Source organism: Sciurus carolinensis (assembly GCF_902686445.1).
Source record: "Sciurus carolinensis chromosome 14 unlocalized genomic scaffold, mSciCar1.2 SUPER_4_x, whole genome shotgun sequence".
NCBI classification, from domain to species: domain Eukaryota; kingdom Metazoa; phylum Chordata; class Mammalia; order Rodentia; family Sciuridae; genus Sciurus; species Sciurus carolinensis.
In genome coordinates, this window is record NW_025920103.1 from 1,826,530 (window position 1) to 1,846,586 (window position 20,057).

General features: G+C 40.9%; 1 pseudogene; it reads left to right on the forward strand.

Moving 5' to 3' along the window:
* The first annotated feature begins 1,307 nt into the window (after positions 1-1,307).
* The window catches only part of LOC124973076 (DNA-directed RNA polymerase II subunit RPB2-like), a 92,427-nt pseudogene continuing 73,677 nt past the window's right edge, over positions 1,308-20,057 (forward strand).

Consider the following 20,057-nt stretch of genomic DNA (forward strand, 5'->3'; position numbering starts at 1 on the left):
TTTTTCCTGACCCTGCAAAGCACAATCCACTGAAATCCTGAACCATGGTACACATGAGAAAACCATAGACTTTACCCATTTCTACACCACATCTCCTGAGAATCTCCATCAATATTAATAACGGTCTCTAAAGGGGTTGGTTCCTCTTGGCACTGGACCTCCAGTGATACCGGGAGACTAGGTTGCGAAATCCCCTTTGTTGCTCCTGAATGCTATCGGCAGGCGCTAACATGTGTTCCTCCCCAAGTCGTACAATTTGACATCCAGTCATTTGCAACCCAATGCCAAGGAAAACTGAGTGAGGGAATTCCAGACCAAAGGCATCTCTGTTTGGACCTCACCTCTTGTTTTTCCTGATGACGGTGAGGTTGACATGGAAAGTGCTGGGGTGTGCAATGCACTTCAGTTGCACAGAGTCTGGAGTGTGCCCAGAAGCCTGGCGATTCCCAGGACTAGTGCAGTTGTCATTTTGATGTTCTTGCCTTTTCAACTGTTTGGGCCTCGACTTCTTCAGGAACTCACTGAGGATGTAGCCCCATGAGCACACTGGTGAGAAGGATCTAATGTATGGGTTCCTGGGAGTGGACTCATCTGAAGGAACACCCGGCCCTTCGTAAGACAGGTGGGTGATGGCAGAAGCAGTGCTGATTGTCACCACAGCCCCATGCTGAATGTGATTGGAAAAGGCTTGTGGTGTCCAACTGTTGGTTTTTCCGTTGTGCCGATTGAGTTGATGAGCAGAGGCAAAAAGCATGAGACGAGGGAGGGTTTTCATCTTTCAGAGAGTTCTTTGGATTCCCCACCATTAATCAGAGACCTGCGGATTTGATCCGGGGCCTTTGGGCATCGGAGGCAAGCACCATCCAACATGAGCTATCCCATCAACTGTGAAGTAGTTGCTGTTAGTCACTCTCTAGTGTCTCTAGTGTCTGACTCTGTCAACTTCTCTGCAGAAAACCCAGTCCCAGACAAAGCCAAGAAATTTCTAAGGAACGCTTCATCTCCCTTTTCACAGCAGTCCAGCAAGGATCTTCTGTGCTCCCTAGACCCACAATCTCGTGGCGGGTGGTGTGGGGAAAGGTTTATCCCGGTCTATTCAATGTGGACAAGGCTTGTAGCTGATCAGAAAATGATATCAGTGAGCAAGGAGGCTGGGGGGCAGGAGGAGAGGCAGGCCAACAAGACTATCAGAATATGCTCAGGTTGTTAGTATGAAGGGAGACTTCTGGGATTATTCACATCTGGATACCTAGCCCTTCCAGTCACAATGCACTGATTCCTACCTGTCTCCTCTTTTTCCTCGGGCAATGTCTAACCAGGATTTATCTGTGCAAATGCACAACGCAGTGGAGTTGGTGGATCTGGACTACCATTTAATTTCTGGGTGAGGTAGAGGAAGGTGTTTCTCCTGGGCAAATCCTTTTTCCCTAAATGAGGGAATGCCTCAGGAACACAGCCAGACCCTGTCAGTAAATCTAAAGAGGCAAAGTGAAGTGGTATAGCTGAGGCGTTCTGGGATCCCAGGTGTGATAATTACCGGCAGGAAAATAAAATGAGTCATCCAATGTCCACCTGTCACTAGATAGTTTTGCAGATCTTTCTCTCAAGTTTCAGTGGAGTGAGATAAGTGGCTGCAAGTCATATCCGGGATGTCCCAATCCTTCCACTGCCATTCTTTCTACTCTGAAAGTGGCCTCACTTCTGGTTTCCAGTGGTCCCATGCCGAGAGGGCCAAAGATGGGTGAGCGACTCTATCCTCAGTGGAAGGGTCAGACTTCGGGCATGGTGGAGGTGAGAGCACGGTGGTGCCAGGCTCTGGTAGGGGCACGCTCTTTCTCTTTCTCCCTAGGGTATTTGACCAGGCCTTGGACCATCTGGATTTGAGGACTGGCTTCTGTGACCTCGTGCCTGCACCTCAGACAGCGCCCGATGTCACAGAGGGACGGCCTGAGAGCACAGTGGCATCACGGTTCCCATGGCAACCAGAGACACTTCTGGCTCTGGCTGCTTCAGAGGGAGATTGAAGAGACCTCTCAGAGGTGTCGGTAAGAGGAAAGTGGAAGGGAGCGAGGGCCAGGGGCCTGATCTTTCAAGAAATGGGATCCTAATCTCTTGTCCGGTTGAAATGGAGCTCTGGGGTGTGCGGGGCTCAGGCTAGCAGGCCGTGAAGAGTTCTGGGTCCAGGCAGGACCAGGGACCCCACTGAAGCCTGACAGCTTCCACTATACTCCAGGCATGCTAGGTGGCGTGCTCGTTTGGCGGCAACGGGCATTGTGACACCCCAGTTGCCTAGATCCCTTCTTGGGCAGTGAGCCCTCATGAGGTCTGGGGGACCAGGAAGGGACGTAGGGCTCCATGACAGCACCTGGGTCACCCAGCTTAGCACCGGCTTAGCACCCAGCTTAGCACCGGCCCCACCTGCATTACCCTCTGAAACCACCCTCCAGGTCTGGGCACACCCAGTAATTGGCCGAGTTCGGCAAATCCCTAGGCTCCTCGAAGCCATGCGGCTTGAGGGCTGCTGACAGGTCGCGGCAGGGGTGCTTGCAGTGCAACTCCCTGCTTTGGTGCTCCGTGAATTGGGAAACATCACAACAGTCTGGTCGATTGCCCCTCTGTTCTGAGATAGCCCTAACAGGAGATAGACAAGTGGAACCTCGCTAGTTTGTCTTCCAAGTGGAGGTTGGTGGCTGCTGGCATGGCTCCTGAGGAGACCAGGGAGTCATTCACTCAGCCTCTTGGAAGGAAGACAGGAGGGAAGTGCCAGGCAAGGAGAGATGTGCCGTGCTCACTCCACCTGCCAGGGCCAACCACCTTGGCTGCTGCCTTACAGCTGGGCTGCACTCACAATTTGTCCTGCTGTGATTTTTCCAGAGGTCCTTCAACACACCTTCAGGTGCAGAAATATTGATATCTGTTTACCCAGGGGTTCGTTCTTTTGACCAGACTAGTGCCTCTGTGGCACAAGGGCCCTCAGAACCTTGGCAAAGAATCTTATTTCCAGCCCCTCTAAGACGCACAGCACAAGCCAGTGGATATAGAGGAGCCTGCTCTGGGCACAATGAACACCTTTTCACAGGGCAGATTGCCAATGGTGACATGCCTCGTGCAGAACGAGGAATGGCACAAATCTTCAAGGCCAAATCCTCCAAAAGGATGAGTAAGGACAGTTGGGGGTCCTGAAAAGCAAAAAGGTGTCGGAGCTGAAAATCAACGTCAGTGAAGCGACACTAACATAGTGGGCATGGTTGCAGGTTTATGACCAAATTCCAGGAGACTTCTTCAGCTTCAGCAAACTGCACACATACAGCAGACAGTCAGTGCCTGATCATTCTGTGAGCAACCCTCACGACTGACCTGAATTCCCCCTCAAGGACTTCAATGACCTTGCTAATTCCTGACTCTTTCCTGGTGCTTGCAAGAGACAGCAGATGATATATATGCTGATTTTTCATTTTTTTCAGCACAAGACCTATGAGGAAAGGCTTTCCTTACACCACACCCTCTACTCCATTGACCTTCAATGTAAACCACCTCATGTTGGGATATGCAGTACTGAAGCATGGCTCTGAAAATCTGGAATGCACCTCAATGTCATTCATTAGTCCAAACCCTCCTGCTCAGAAGCATAAGTGAAGAATCAACATGGGAAAAACCCGATTATCAAAAGAGGATACCTTAAATAACATCCAAACGTGTGATTGGCCTTAGGGACCTGGGAGTGTGTATCCTCAAGCGTTTTCAAATGTTACCATCCTTTTAGTTCTTGGACTGCCTTATATCCTCCACCAAAATGCAAAGTGCCTAGTGTCTCTGCTCTCCTTTTTTAGGGTGTCTTCTTTCAAATTCGGCTTCTTCTTTCTTTCCTGATCCTGGAAAGCACAATGCACTCATTCCCCAAACTATGGTACACATGAGAAAATCATACACTTAACACATTTCTCTCCACATCTCCTGAGAACATCCATCAATATTAACAACGTTCTCTAGATGGGCTTCATTCCACTTGTCACTGGACCTGAAATGATACCAGGAGACTAGGTTGCGAAATCCTTGTATTTTTTCTGAATGCTATCAGCATGAGCTAACATGTGTTCATCCCCAATTCCTACATTTTGACATCTACTCTTGTGCAATCCAATGCCAAGGAAAACTGATTGAGGGAATTCCAGGCCAAAGGCAACTCTCTTTGGTCCTCCCCTCTTGATTTTCCTGATGACGGTGAGGTTGACATGGAAAGTGCTGGGTTTGCAAGTACACTTCAGTTGCATAGAGTCTGGAGTGTGCACAGGAACCCTGGTGATTACCAAGACTACTGCAGTTGTCATTTTGATGTTCCTGCCTTTAAACATGTTGGACCTGGTCTTCTAGAACTCACTTAGGATATAGCCCCGTGAGCACACTCCTGAAAAGGATCTTATCCATCAGTTCCTGAGAGTGGACTCATATGAAGAAACACCACCTGTTCTTTAGAAAGGTGTGTGTTCGCAGAAGAAGTCCTAATTTTCACTGTAGCCCCATGCTGAAAGTCAGACTGGAAAAGGCTTGTGTGTCCAACTGGTGCTTTTTCCCTTGTGCCAATTCAGTTGGTGAGCAGAGGAAAAAACTAAGACTAGGGAGGGTTTGCATCTTCCAAAGAATCTTTGAATCCTCCACCATCAAATGAGGGCCTGGCGATTTGACACAGGTCCTTTGTGCATGCTAGGCAAGCGCCCTACTACATGAGTTATCTCATCAGCTCTGAATCAGCTTGTTTTAGGCACTCTCTAGATCCTCTAATGTCTGACTTTCAAATTCTCTGCAGAAAACCCAGTCCCAGACAAAACCAATAAATTTCTAAGAAAATCTTCATTTCCCTTTTCACAGCAGTCCAGCAAGGATCTTCTGTGCTCCCAAGATCCACAATCTAGTGGTGGGTCATGAGGGGAAAGGTTTATCCCTGCCAATTCAAGGTGGAATGGCTTTTAGCTGATCAGTGAGTAGAAAATGGTATCAGTCAGCATGGAGGCTGGGGGGCAGGAGGAGAGGCAGGCCTACAAGACTATGAGAATATGCTTAGGTTGTTAGTATGAAGGGAGACTTCTGGGATCATTCACATCTGAATACCTATCCATTCCAGTCACAATGCACTGATTCCTTCCTATCCCCTCTTTTTCTCCTGGCATTTCCCTTTGAAAATTTCTAACCAGGATTTATATGGGCAAAGCACACATCACAGTATAGTTGCTGGATCTGAACTACCATCTAATTTATGGGTGAGATAATGGAAGTTGTTTGTCCTGGGCAAAGCCTTTTTTCCTAATTGAGGAAATGCCTTAGGAACACAGCCAGACCCTGTCAGTAAATGTAAACCGGCAAAGTGAAGTGGTATACCTGAGGAGATCTGGGGTCCCAGGTGCGATAATTCCTGGCAGGAAAAAAAATTAATCGTCCGATGTCCACCTGCCACCAGTTAGATTTGCATCTCTTTCTCTCAAGTTTCAGTGGAGTGAGATAAGTGGCTGAAAGTCATATCCAGGATCTCCCAATCCTTCAACTGTAATCCTTTGCACTCTGAAAGTGGCCTCACTTCTGGTTTCCAGTGGTCCTGTGCCGTGAGAGCCAAAGATGGGAGAGCGACTCTATTCTTGGCGGAAGGTTCAGACTTTGGGCATGGTGGGTGTAAGAGTTCGGTGGTGCCAGGCTCAGGTAGGAGCATGCACTTTCTCTCTCTCTCCCCAGAGACTTTGACCGGGCCTTGGACCATCTGGATGTTGAGGACTGGCTTCTGTGACCTCGTGTCTGCACATCAGCCAGTGCCTGATGTCACAGAGGGGCGACCTGAGAGCAAGGTGGCATCACCATTGCTATGGCAACCAGAGAGGCTCCTTGCTCTGGCTGCTTCAGATGGAAATTGAAAAGAAGAGACTGATCAGCGGTGATGGTAAGAGGAAAGAGAAATGGAGTGAGGGCCAGGGGCCTGATCTTTCAAGAAATGGGATCCTATTTCTTGGCCCAGTTGAAATGGAGCTATGGGGTGTGCAGGACACAGGCGAGTGGGCTGTGGATAGTTCTGGGTTCAGGCAGGTCAGGGGACCCTACTGAAGCCTGAGAGTTCACATTGCACTCCAGACCTGCTAGGTTGTGCTGTGCTGGTTTGGTGGCAACGGGTATCTTGACAGTCCAGTTGCCTAGATCTTTTTGTGGGGAGTAAGTCCCCATGAGGTTGGGGCACCAGGCAGGGATGGTGGGTTGCATGACGGGATGTGGGTCACCCAGCTTAGCAGTGTCCCCACCTGCATTACCCTCTGAAATCATTCCTCCAGGTCTGGGCACAATCATTATTCGGCCACATCCAGCAACTCCGCTAGGCTCCTAGCAGTGACAGGGCTTGATTGCTGCTGACAGCTCTCGGCAGGTGACCTTGCAGCACAACTCCCTGGCTTAGGTGCTCCGTGAATTGGGAAACATCACACCAGTCTGGTCGGTCTCCTTTTTTCTGAGATAGCCCTAACAGGAGATAGACAGCTGGATCCTGGGCTGTTTCTCTTCCATGCGGCGGTGGTTGTCTGCTGTGATGGCTCCTGAGGAGACCATGGAGTCATTCACTCAGCCTGTTGGAAGGAAGACAGGAGGGAAGTACCAGGCAAGGAGAGATGTTCCGTGCTCACTGTATTCGCTAGGGCCAACCACCTTGGCTGCTGCCTTACAGCTGGGCTGCACTCACAATTTGTCCTGCTATGATTTTTCCAGAGGTCCTTCAACACACCTTCAGGTGCAGAAATATCGAGCCAATATCTGTTCACCCAAGGGTTCATTCCCTTGACCAGACTAGTGCCTCTGTGGCACAGGGCCCTCTGAGAATTGGCCACGAATCTTATTTCCAGCCCCTCTAAGATGCACAGCACAAGGCACTGGATGAAGAGGGCCTGCTCTTGGCATGATAAACACATTTTCACAGGGCAGAATGCCAAAGGTGACATGCCTAGTGAAGAACGAGGAATGGCACAAAGCTTCAAGGTTGAATCCTCCAAAAGGAGGAGTAAGGACATTTCGGTGGTCTGAAAAGCATAGGATTTGGAGCTGAAAACTAACTTCAATGAAGTGACACTAACATAATGGGCACTGTTTAAGATTTATGTCCAAATTCCAGGAGATTTCTTCAGCTTCAGCATACTGTACAGATACAGCAGGCAGTCAGTGCCAGATCATTTTGTGAGCAACCATCACGACTGACCCAGGAGTGAAAATTACTGGAGGAAAATAATTAGTCATCCAATGTCCACCTGCCACTAGTTATGTTTGCAACTCTTTCTCTCAAGATTCAGCAGAGTGAGATAAGTGACTGAATGTCATATCTGTGATCTCCCAATCCTTCAACCGCAATCCTCTCCCCTCTGAATCTGGCCTCACTTGTGGTTTCCAGTTGTCCTGTGCTGTGAGATCCAAAGTTGGGTAGCCAAGGGGCAAATTTCGGGCTTGGTGGTTTTCCTTGGTGGTGCCAGGCTCTGATAGTAGCACGCACTTTCTCTTTCTTCCTAGAGGCTTTGACCAGGCCTTGGGCCACCTGGATGTTGAGGACTGGCTTCTGTGACCTCTTTCCTGCACCTCAGACAGCACCTGATATCATAGAGTGGCTGCCTGAGACCTCGGTGCTATCAAGGTTCCCGTGGCCAAGACTAGTGCATTGTCAATTTGAAATTTCTTCCAATGCAACCTGGTGGGCTTCATCGTCTTCAAAATCTTGCTGAGGATATACCTCCATGAGCATACTAATGAGAGTGATCTAACTTATGAGCGTTTAGAGTTGACTCATCTCAAAGAACATCACCTCTGAAAAATTGCAGGTGACAGGTGAAGAACTGCTAACTTTACTCGCAGCTTTATGCTGAAAGTCTAAGTGGAGTGACTTGCATGTCCAACTGTTACTTGTTTAACTGTGCTGATTGAGTTGATGAAAAACGGAGAAAAATTTGAGACCATGTAGGGTTGGCATATTCAAAAGTGTTTCATTTTCTTTAAAGATATGGGTGTTTTTTGGAGTTTGTTATGCATGCCCGTAATCCCAGTGGCTTGGGAATCTCAGGCAGGAGGATCTTCAGTTTAAATACAGTCTCAATAATGCCAAGGTGCCAAGCAACTCGGATACTGTTTCTAAATATAATAGAAAATATGACTGGTAATATTGCTTTGTGGATAAGTACCCCTGAGTTCAATCCCTTGTACTCTTCCCCCCAAAATTAGAGAGATTGTGTCTTTCTGTTGCCTAGTCTGTCCCTAAACTCCAGGGTTCAAATTTTGGTCTTATCCCAGCCTCCCATGTAGTTGGGACTTACAGGTGCATGCCAATGCACCTAGCTGTTTAGATTGTTGTGTGTGTTAGCGAGAAGGGTGCTAGAGATCAAATCCAGAGCCATATGTATGCTTGACAGATTTTTGCTCTACCACTGATCTGTGTTCACAAACAGGACAGCATTTTAATGAAGTACTAATTTAAGTTTTTAATGAAAATAGTTATGATTCAGTGTCCTGAAGTAATGAACCATTTGTATAGTTTTGTGAAGATGTTTCATCTTAAATTCTCCATAACAACAATTGTTACTTATATTAGGCCATGCCTTCCATGTGGTTTGTACATATCAGTACATGTCCCAAATAGTTGAGAAATTTTTCCTGCTATCCCACAGTTTACTGAAAGAAAATGCCCCAACCACTTAATAAAAAGAAGAAAGGCACTGGGGCTGCAGCTCAGTGGTAGTGCTTTTGTCTTGCATGTTTAAGGCACTAGGTTTAATCCTCATTACCATATTAAAATAAATTAATAAAGATTAAAAAGAAAAGAAAATGGCCCATTCTTAGGTTGTGCTTTATACAAGGATGGTTGTATGCTTTATTCTCTACCATAGGACCTAACTTTTTATTGGTGGTCATAATTGATTGAATCAGGTTAAAGTCTTGTTAGAGTCAGCCATTTTGTAGGCCTGCCAATGACCTAGGTGATTTGATGATGCTAAAATGGGAGACTGGTGATCATATCTCAGAAAATTAATGTAAGGATCTAAAAGAGTCAGTCAGTAATTATTAGGAAGAGGGGAGTAGAAGCTAAGAAAGACTCAGGTATTAAATGGCAGTGTCACAAGGTGGAGGAATTGAGACAGATGTGATGGGGTACTTCCTACTGCTGAGGGTTGATGATTCAATCCAGTTTTTAGGGTTGTGCAAGATCTCCAGCCTCTGATGCCTAACTGCAGCTTTCCTGGGTGGTATTGGGGAATCATCTGCTGAGATTTCACTTGCATTTTTATCTCTTTTTGTCTTCTGTGTTTCTTTCCCTGTCCCTTTCCTGAACAAGGGCCTGTTCCTCCTCTGGAAGGGTCCATCCTCCTCTGGGACCTTCTAATTTCTGTATCTATACTACTAACTCATCTCTCAAACATGCTTCATTTTTATCACCAGTCATTTGCTGAGTATTTTCACTGAAATGACTTACTCTCATCTCTCCTTTAAAATATTCTAAAGAGAACTAACAATTTTTGTTTTTGCTATTGTTCTGGTGCTGGGGTTCTAACAAAGAACCTTGCGTGTGTTAATGAGCAATATCACCAACCCTAGATCTAATGATTTTTAACCTAAATTTTATACACATTCCCTATTTTAGTTTTGTTTGTTTTTGTTCTTTTTTTTTTTTTTTTTTGAACTGGGCATTAAACTTGGGAGCACTTAACCACTGTATTTTATTTAGAAACAGGGTCTTGCTGAGTTCTTATGGGCCTCACTATGTTGCTGAGGTTGGTGTTGAACTTCCAATCCTCCTGCCTTAACTCCCAAGTCACTGGGATTGCAGGCATCTACCACTGTTCCTGGGCCCTATTTTAGTTGTTAATATCACCATCCTCCCTTTTATTCAAATTAAAATTTTTAATATTATTTTTCACTCTCCAATTTCTTTCACCCTTTTTTCAAGAAATGTTTAAAGAGGTTGAATAAAATTTGTCTCTAAAATACCTAGTGCTGACATTATTCTTTTTTTTAAGGTACCTCATAATATCTTGTTTAGTGGTTGGCATATAGTGATTGGTTCTTAAGAGTATTTGAATAGAATTATAATGAGAATGAAGAAATATGCTAGAAAACAAACCAAGTTGAAACTGATTTTGGACTTCATTATTTTCCTAGTTCTTATTTTGATGAAAAAGTCTTGGTCAGACAACAGTTGGATTCTTTTGATGAGTTTATTCAGATGTTTCTTCAAAGAATTGTGGAAGATGCTGCACCTATTGACCTACAAGCTGAAGCTCAACATGCTAGTGGAGAAGTCGAAGAATTGGTAAGATGGTTATTCTAATAATTTAGATAGAACATGGATAGAAGAGAGTTTAAAATTTCAACCATGCTTGCACTTGGCTTAAAGGTTAAAAGTAAGAGTTTTATCAGTGTACATATACCATCTTTAGTCAACTTCTGATTTATTCTTATTAGAGATGTGTTTTTGTAAGTAAGTCAAAACCCTAATCCTTTTGCACTTGGGGGGTATTTAATATTTGGGAAGAAGGAATTCAAAGATGAACAACTAAGAGAAGCAAGCCAGAAGTAATTGCTTTACATAATTTTACATTTTGCCTCTTTTCCCCACTTCCATTTCTGGGGATTGAACCCAGGACCTTGTACATGCTACAAAGGCACTCGACATCTGAGCTATGTGCCAAACACTTTTTATTTTATATTGAGAGACTCTTTCTCATTAAAAAGACTGTCCAAAAAAAAAAAAAAAAAAGGCTGTCCTCAAACCTGAAAGCCATCCTGCCTTAGACTTCCAAGTAGCTAGGATTATAGGCAGTGTCATCAAGCCTGGATAAGGAAAAGTGTTAGGACTTTTTCTCCAGATTTTTGTTTATTACATGGGATGCATTATCATAACAAAATGAGACTAAAAAAAAAGGAAAATCACAAACTGAATGTGGGGGTGCCTTTCTGTAATCCTAGCTACTTCAGAGGCTGAGGCTGGAGGACCTCCAGTTTGAGTTCAGTCTGGGTAAGAAGGGGAGACCATTCTCAAAGTACAAACAAAAGATGAAAAGGAAAATCATCAAAACTTATTAGACCTTTTTATTTTTTCAGTTCTTTAAAGTTTTATTCACATATGTGCATTTTAAGCATCGTGAAAATTATAACTTAAAATTATAACATTCTTGAATGTATGATTTTAGTTTTATATAATGATTGTAAAGTCCAAAATAATGTGTTGATTGTACCCAGTTTTAGAAATGTAGAGGGCAATGTGGGATAATGTGACTTTGATTAACAGGGAAAACTGTAAAGCAAAATGAGGTAGAGTTAGTGGGAAAGTGGTTATTTCTAGGCATTTCAGTCTTCTTTCTCCATAGCTTATATTAAGAGGGCTGGTTTGTTCTCATTCTAATTGGACATGCTACACAGAATTTTGCTGTCAACAGCAAAAGTAATTGAATTTTCAGGGGCTGTGATGGAAAAAGGAACAAAAGATTTCTTTTTTTCTCATTTTTTTCTTCATAGTTTATGCATAAGTAGATAGAATAGTATAACAGCATATTCAGAGTACCAGTAGAAGTGATCTGTAAAGTTGTTATCAGAGCTTAATAGAAAAGAAGAGCAGAGGAGAAAGAGGCTTAGGCAATTCCACAAGAAAGTATTTGATGTATTTTGTTTGAGAACGGAATGGGAACCACAGCAATCAACCTCTGAATTTTAGTTTATCTTCCCCCCACCTCACACCCCATAATACAAGGTATTTAACCCAGGGCCTCACCTGTGGTGAGGAAAGTCCTCTACCACTGAGCTATATTCCCAGACCTTCTTATTTCATTTTGAGATAGGGTCTTAATGAGTTACCCAGGCAGATTTTGTCTCAGCCACTCAAGTAGCTGGGATCACAAGTGTGTGCCCCTACACCCAGCTCAGTTTGTTTTGGGTCTTACTGGATGATAAGATGGAGCCAGATTGTCAGAGATTTTGGATGATGTAAGGAATTGTTGAAAAATTATCAGAGAATATGCATAAAGCATTATTTAAGAAAGGTCACTTTGGAAATAGTATTTACTTGAAAGGGAAGGAGGCTGGAAGGAGTTGAAAATCTTAGAATAGTCTAAGATAGTTTCTTAAACTAGAGTGATGATGGAAATAAGGAATGGAGGATTCCTTTCCTTTGGTTCAATTCTACCAATTCTCTTTTCCCTTTATCTATTCCAGCTTGGGAGCATTGGACACCAATAATTTTCCCTTAGGAAAGGGTCTGCTTAGTCCTATCTTGTATGAGATTTGATGTAGGGAGAAATTCTGTATCTGTTTCTCTCTGAAGAGTTATGTTCATGGATCATGTTTCATTAGGCAGCAGATGTTTAATTGAGAACTTTTTGTTTATCTGTATTTTGCTGTGGGCTGAGCTATATAGTCAACCAGGTTTGGAAGTGCTTAGTACTTTATACAGAATGAGAATGATTAGGATTTCTGTTTTGGTGAGTGTGTTTGGTACTGGGATTTTAACCCAAGGGTGCTTTACCACTGAGCTGTATCCCAAGTCTTTCAAAAATTTTTGTACAGTTTTGAGACAGGGTTTCACTAAGTTGCTTAGGAGTTTGCTAAGTTGCTAAGGCTGTCCTTGAACTTTCCATCCTCTTGTCTCAACCTCCTGAGTCACTGGAGCTATAGGCTTGTGCCACTGTGCCTGCCTTTTTAATTTTTATTTTTTGGTTGCTTAATGGAAGAGTTAGGTTTATTTTTTCTAATATTCTATTGATTAGATTTGAGAAGTTCTAAATGTCAATTTATTTTTCTTCTCTGGTCATTTTGTACTTTTGACCTTAAACAGAGAGAGGGGTATGAAATTGTATAGATCATTAATAAAATTTGTTTTGACTGATATAAACCTGTATGCAGTTTTTATGTACCTGTGGCATATTGTCATCTTATTTCTGCCTTAAGAAAGCAATTAGGTGTAAAACTACACATATATGTAGTGTGTATGTTGACTTTGAAGAGTCCTTTTATCAATAAAATAGATTAATTTTGCCAGTTTGAAGAGCTAATTTTACTTAAAATATTAATGTCAGTTATTAATGTCAGAGTCAATTATGTGTTTATGGGAAAATTTATTTACCCTTTTCCTGTTTCTTGTTTAATTTTAGCCATTGTATTTGTTGAAATTTGAACAAATTTACCTCTCCAAACCTACCCATTAGGAAAGAGATGGTGCTCCTTCACCAATGATGCCATGTAATCTCATGTAAGAAATATATATTTTTTGTCATCAGCTGATACTGAAATAGAATTCAAAAAATATATATTAGCCAGGTGAAGATTTATGTTTTAGCAAATACCCTACTATTGCTCAACTGTGACCTACTTCTATTTTCAAGGTATTCTGCGCCACTTTATGTTTACATAACAGTCATTAAAGAAGGTGAAGAACAACTTAAGACTCAGAATCAGAAAACTTTTATTGAAAAAATTCCAATTATGTTGTGTTCAACTTACTGCCTGTTGAATGACTTAACAGATCATGATCTTTGTGAGTTAAATGAATGTCCCTTGGATTCTGGTGGCTATTATACTATTGATGGATTTGAAAAGGCATAGTAACATTATTTTAAAGAATTACCAAATGATAGCTAAAATTTAAATTATTAAATTTGAAATAAAAAAGTAGACTTTCATACAGGTTAACCACAAAGTGGATTTAAAATGATTTATGGTGTGACAGCTAAACTTAAGCTTTATTTAGATGAAATAATATAAATTAGCATTTCATCATTTGTTAGAGTTATATATTTTTACAAAGCATTTAATGCAAAATGCAGTTTGCAAAGTTCAAGAATTACTGTTTCTCTGTGAACCTTTATGATCAAGTTAAATTAAGGTGTACATTTCACTCTTTGTACTTCAATGACCTTTGGTTTCATGGCTATAACTTTCTTATTGCCCATATAGGTTCTGATGGCCCAAGAGAAAATGGCAACAAACACAGTCTATGTGTTTGCCAAAAAGGATTCTAAATATGCCTACACAGGAGAGTGTAGGTCATGTCTGGAGAATTCTTCCCGACCTACCAGTACTATATGGGTTAGTATGCTGGCAAGAGGAAGGCAGGTATGGTCTGGGATATGATATGTTGTTTTTTTCATTCCTTTGTGTCTTGTTTTGCATTCTTAGTCAAAAAAAGCTTCTCTGGAGCATGTAATTGGTGTTATGTGTTAGGTCTTATTATTATTACCATGTAACAGATTACTCCGACAGCAACATTTATCATCTTGTAATTTCTGTTTGTCAGGAATCTGAGCGCAGCTTAACTGGGTCCTCTGACTTAGTGGCTCTCATAAGGTGACAGTCAAGTTGTTTGCCTAGGCTGCAGTCATCCCAAGCATATTCACATGGTTGTTGGCAGGATTCAGTTCCTTACTGACCATTGGACAGTTTCAGGTCTTTACTGGCTGTTGGTTGGAAGCCTCTCTGTTTCTTGCCATGTGGTCCTCTCCATTCAGTAACTGACACAGAGAGCAAGCACAAAGAGCCATAGAGCCAGGCACAGTGACACATGTGTATAATTCCAGCAACCTGGGAGGCTGCAGGATGATTATAAGTGTCAGGTCAGCCTGAGAAACTTAGCAAGACCTTGTCTCAAAAAAAATAAAGGGAGGAGGTTGGTGCCGAGGATGTGGTAGAATGCCCACAAAGGCCCGTGAAATTCCTATAATGGGGAGTGGGGACTGGCAGAAGAGCTAGAGAATATAAGCAAGCTGGAACAACTCTTTTATATAGCTTACTCAGGGATTCTATCATAAGTTTTTATTTTTCTTTGTGGTACTCGGGTACCCAGGAGTGATCTACTACTATCTACATCCCCAGTCCTTCAGAAGAAATTGGAAAAGAGAAGCTTGTATGTAAGAGGCTGTTTGTTAGTTTTGAAGGGGTATTCAAACAAGAAAATACCTCACTATTTTAGTCAACTTTTTAGCTGCTGTGACTAAAGGACTGACCAGCACACTTGTGGGGTAGGAAAAGGTTGAGGGCTTACAATTTCAGAGGTCTTAGTCTGTAGAATGTTGGTTCCATTCCTTGGGGCTTGAAGTGAGGCAGAATATTATGGCAGAAGAGTGGGACTGAGGGAAACAGCCTTCATGGTGGTCAGAAAACAGAGAGACTCCACTTGCCAGATACCTGAAGCACGCCCACAATTTCTGCCTCCTCCTCCAGCCATACCCTGCCATTTCAGTTACCACTCAGTTAATCCCTATCTGGATTAATTCACTGATTAGATTAAGGATATAACCCAATCATTTCCTCTCCATACCTTGCATTATCTCACATGTGAACTTTTGGGGAACATCACATCTAAACCATAGCACTCACAGATTGGCTCTGATTAAATATTTAGTTTTTATTCTGTACTTAGTTTTTTCTATATTTGTCTATTTATGTCCTTGCTCTTTTACTGCTCATCTATTTTTTTCTTCCCAAGACTCCCCAACCCCTAGTGGGGAGGGGATAGAAAGGTATCAATTGTATTTGTATTCTTTGACAGCCAAAAGTCATTTCCAAGTGTGGTATTTGGTTCATTCTTAGAGGATCTTGACAGGCAGATGGATAAGAATGGAAGTTCTATATGGTTTAAATGACCAGGTTGTCTGTAAAATTAGTTAACTTACTTAAGCGGTTTTGAAAAGCAGTTGTAGGAGGTTCCTCAGAGTATGGGAAGACATGATTTTTTGAAATATATGAACTTAAATGGTTTGCTTGCTCTCTCCCATTTTTTGGGGGTTTTTAAATTTTTTTTTTTGTTTGGTGGTATTGGGGATTGAACTTAGAGCTACTTTACCACTGAGTTTTACCCCTATCCCTTTTTATTTTTTTTATTTTGAGACAGGGTTTTTCTAAGTTGTGGAGATTGGTTTGAACTTTGCCAAGGCTGACCTCAAATTTATAAACCTCCCGCCTCAGCCATCTGAGTAGTTAGAATTTAAATGGTTTTCTTGGTGCTTTTATATTTCTCTGAGCTCTTGTATATTTGTGTTCTAATGGTATTTTATTTTTCTAGGGTGCCAAAAAAAGTACTACTGGTCAGCACATTGTGGCATCTCTACCATATATCAAACAAGAAATTCCCAACATTATTGTGTTCAGAGGTTTAGGTTTTGTGTCTGATAGAGATATCCTAGAACATATTATTTATGATTTTGAACATCCAGAGATGATGGAAATGATAATGTGAAAACAAAATGTATTCATAGTGTCTGATAAGAAATTTAGAGGTACTAATTGTTGCTAACTTAAAACATAGAAAAACTGGGTATGGCAGTGCATACCTGTAATCCCAGCAGCTTCAGAGACTGAGGCAGGAGAATCGCAAGTTCAAAGCCAGCCTCAGCAACTCAGTGAGGTCCTAAACAACTCAGCAAGATCCTGTCTTTAAATAAAGTATAAAAAAAGACTGAGAGTGTGCCTCTGTTGTTAAGTGCTCCTGGGTTCAATCCCTGGTACCAAAACAAACAAACCCTAAAACAACAGAAATCTGTACTGAAGAGCAATATGACTGTCACAAATTTCATGTGTAGTGAAAGTCTTCCCTGTCTAGGCCTCTCTGCTGACAGTTCCATGTAAAATAGACTTGAAAAATAGAGATAGTGAAAAGTTCAATGGCAGTCCCATAAAAAAGGCAGTAAGGAAAATTATAAAAGTACACTCGTTTATTGTAATTTAGTAAAAAGGAAAAATGAGCAGTTGATACCTTTTTTTCTTTTTATTTTGAGGAAAGAAAAACCTTTTGTTTTGTAGGAATTTCAAACTTAGACAACAGTTGCTAGAGTAGTACCAAGAACTCTGTATTTAGATTTAATTGTTAACTTAGCTACTTTTGCTTTATTATTCTATCTACATGACTTTTTTCTGGACCATCTGAGAGTAGGTTAACAGGTATTATGCCTCTTTACTCCTAATACTTCAGTGTCTGTTTCCTAAAATCCAAGCTACTCACTTACATAATCATAGTATAATTTCTAAAATCAAGAAATTTAATGTAGATGTAATACTGTGAGTATGCAGATCTTACTCATATATTTGCTAGTTGTCCCCGTAATACCATTTCTTCCCCTCCACTGAATAGGTGATTGAATTTAGGGGCATTATACTACTGAGCCACAGTCTCATTTGTGTGTGTGTGTGGGAGTGAGTAGGTGAGTGAGTGTGTGCAGTGCTGGGGTTCAGACTCAGGGCGTTGAGCTTGGTAGGCAAGTGTTCTACCACTGAGCCACATCCCCATATCCCATTTTTTTTTTGTATATTTTGAGACAGTCTTGCAAAATTGCCTAGCCTGACCTGGAACTTGGAATCTTCCTGCCTCAGCCTCCAATTCAGGATCATTCATTGCATTTTTGTTTGTTTGTTTGTTTGTGGGTACCAGGGATTTAACCCAGGAGTGTTTTACCACTAAGATACATTCCCAGCCCTTTGAGGTGGTTCTTCTGGCTCTAAGGTTTTCATAATTCCTTGATTTTCTAAAAACACATATTTGATTAGGTTCATAGGAATATTTGGCATGTTATTAAGTTAAATGAGAGCTGACTCATTTTGAGGTGAAAATATGAATTTGAAAATTTCTATATAAATTATTTGACAGTTTAAACCTTCTCTTGATGAAGGTTTTGTCATTCAAGAACAGAGTGTTGCATTAAATTTCATTGGTTCAAGAGGGGCGAAGCCTGGCATTACTAAAGAGAAAAGAATTAAATATGCAAAAGAAGGCTTACAAAAAGAAATGCTTCCTCATGTTGGTGTTAGTGATTTTTTGAGACCAAAAAATATATTTCTTGGGGTATTTTACATTTCATTGTTTTAAGTTCTCTACTAAGATATAGTTGAGATAGAGTGTTTTTCTTAAAACTAAATGTAAAGAATGATTTTTTTGATAAATATTATGGGGCAGAAAACAAAACTAAGTGTTGTTTTCACTTTTTTTTTCCTTTTTTTTAAAGATATATGGTCCATAGGTTGTTTCTGGCCACTTTGGGTACAAGAGAACAAGATGACACAGATCACTATGGAAACAAAAGACTGGATCTTGCTGGGCCACTACTTGTGTTCTTATTTGGAGGATAAGATGTTTCAGAAGAAAGTTGTTGAAATAAGGAGACTGAGTGTAGATTGTTAAATTACACTTGGAGTTGCTAAACCAACTTGGTACCATATTATGTACCTCTGAAATTTGCTATGTTCTCTTTGATACTTGCCCAGATTTAGTTTGGGTTCATATCTGGTAATGATATTTGCGAGCACAGTGTATTTCTTATTTATGTTTGTTTATTTATATTTTTTTATGCTGGGATTGGACACTGGGGCATTTTACCACTGAGCTACATTTCCAGTTTTTTTTATGGTTATCTTGCTAGTTGATGAGGCTGGCCTTGAACTTGTGATCCTCTTCCTTCAGCCTCTGAGAAGCTGGGATTATAGGCATGTGCCCCTGTACCCAGCAGTTCATATTTTCTCTATTCCGCTGGTAGCCTTGAGAAATGTGTGAGAAAATAATACATTGCCTTGATTTTTCTTTCTTCTTTTTATTTTCTTTGCAGTGCTGAGGATTGAGCCTGGGGCCTGGTGCATGCAAGGCATGCACTGTAACACTGAGCTGTATTCTATATTCCCAGCCATGCCTTAATGTTCTAAGCTGATACTAAAATCTTTATTAGTCTTGTTTTGTATCTTCTCTTAAAGAATACACACATAAGCTAGAGAAAAATGTATGAAAATATTAGCAGTGATCATTTCTTTAAGCATTTGGGATTTTAAATTTTATTCTGTTTTTTTTTTGTTGTTGTTGTTACTGTGAATTGAAGCCAGAGTACATTTACCACTGAGCTATATCCCATCCTTTTAATTCTTTGATACAGAGTCTCACTAAGTTGCCCAGAGCCTTGCTAAATTGACTAAGACTGTCTTCAAACTTGTGAGCCTTCTATCTTAGCCTCCCAAGTTGATGGCATTATAGGCATGCACCACCAGACCTGTTTTTTATTTTTCCCCCACATTTAATTATTTATTATGATTATTATTTTGCTTTTAATAAGTTTATTTTTATGCATTTTAAAAACTGCAACTTTCAGAAATATATAAGAAAAATATTTTTATAATACTGAAATGAGCATCTCTTTGGTATAAAAATCACATAATATGTGTGATTTTGAACTAAAAATATTAATGAAGATCTATGACCTAATTTGCTGAACAAAACTATTCTTTGCCCATCCATATGTCACCTTGCATTGTCCTCACTGGGGGACTTAAGAATATACTTTGGACACATCTCCAAATTTACAAAGAATTAAGATGCCACATCAAATATGTTTGAAAAATTATAATACAGTAGAGCATCAGAGTTGGCTTAATTGTTGACACATGACACAAACCACTAAAAAGCAATATAAGATACAGAACACATAAAACAGAACACTGTCACTGAGATCAAATAACATGTCATTTAAATTTGATACTCTGGAAACAAAGCAATTTCTTTAGAATTATTATGTAAATAACTTGCAATTTAGTACCGAGTCACAAATTTGATAAGGTATTTTAAAGGAAGCACTCACACATACAAAAATGTAAAATATAAGAAATATTAACAATGAGAGCAATTAGCCATAGAAATAGATAGGTCAAAATCATGCATTCTTTCTAGACTTGCTATCATTTTCTGACATGCTTTTTTAAAAAGCATCTCCAAAGGGTCAAAAATATATATTTTTTAAACTATCAACAAAGTTCAAATCCCCATTAAAAAAGAGAATGTTTTCCTTCAAGTCAATAAAGTTCAGATTCATATATTTATTTAGAGAAACAATTACAGTCTTCATTCTAAAAACAGGAAGAAAAAAAGCTTTTAATTATGTTTGTCAAATCTTTTATTCAACAAAGATTTAGCAAGTGTTGTGAGTCCCTGTTTCAGGTGCTAAGTATATAAAAGCAAGACTCAATCATAGGTTTTGGAGAATTTACCCTAATGGAGTTGGGTCTAGCATAAGCAACCTTAGTTAACACCTTTGGACCATAAAATG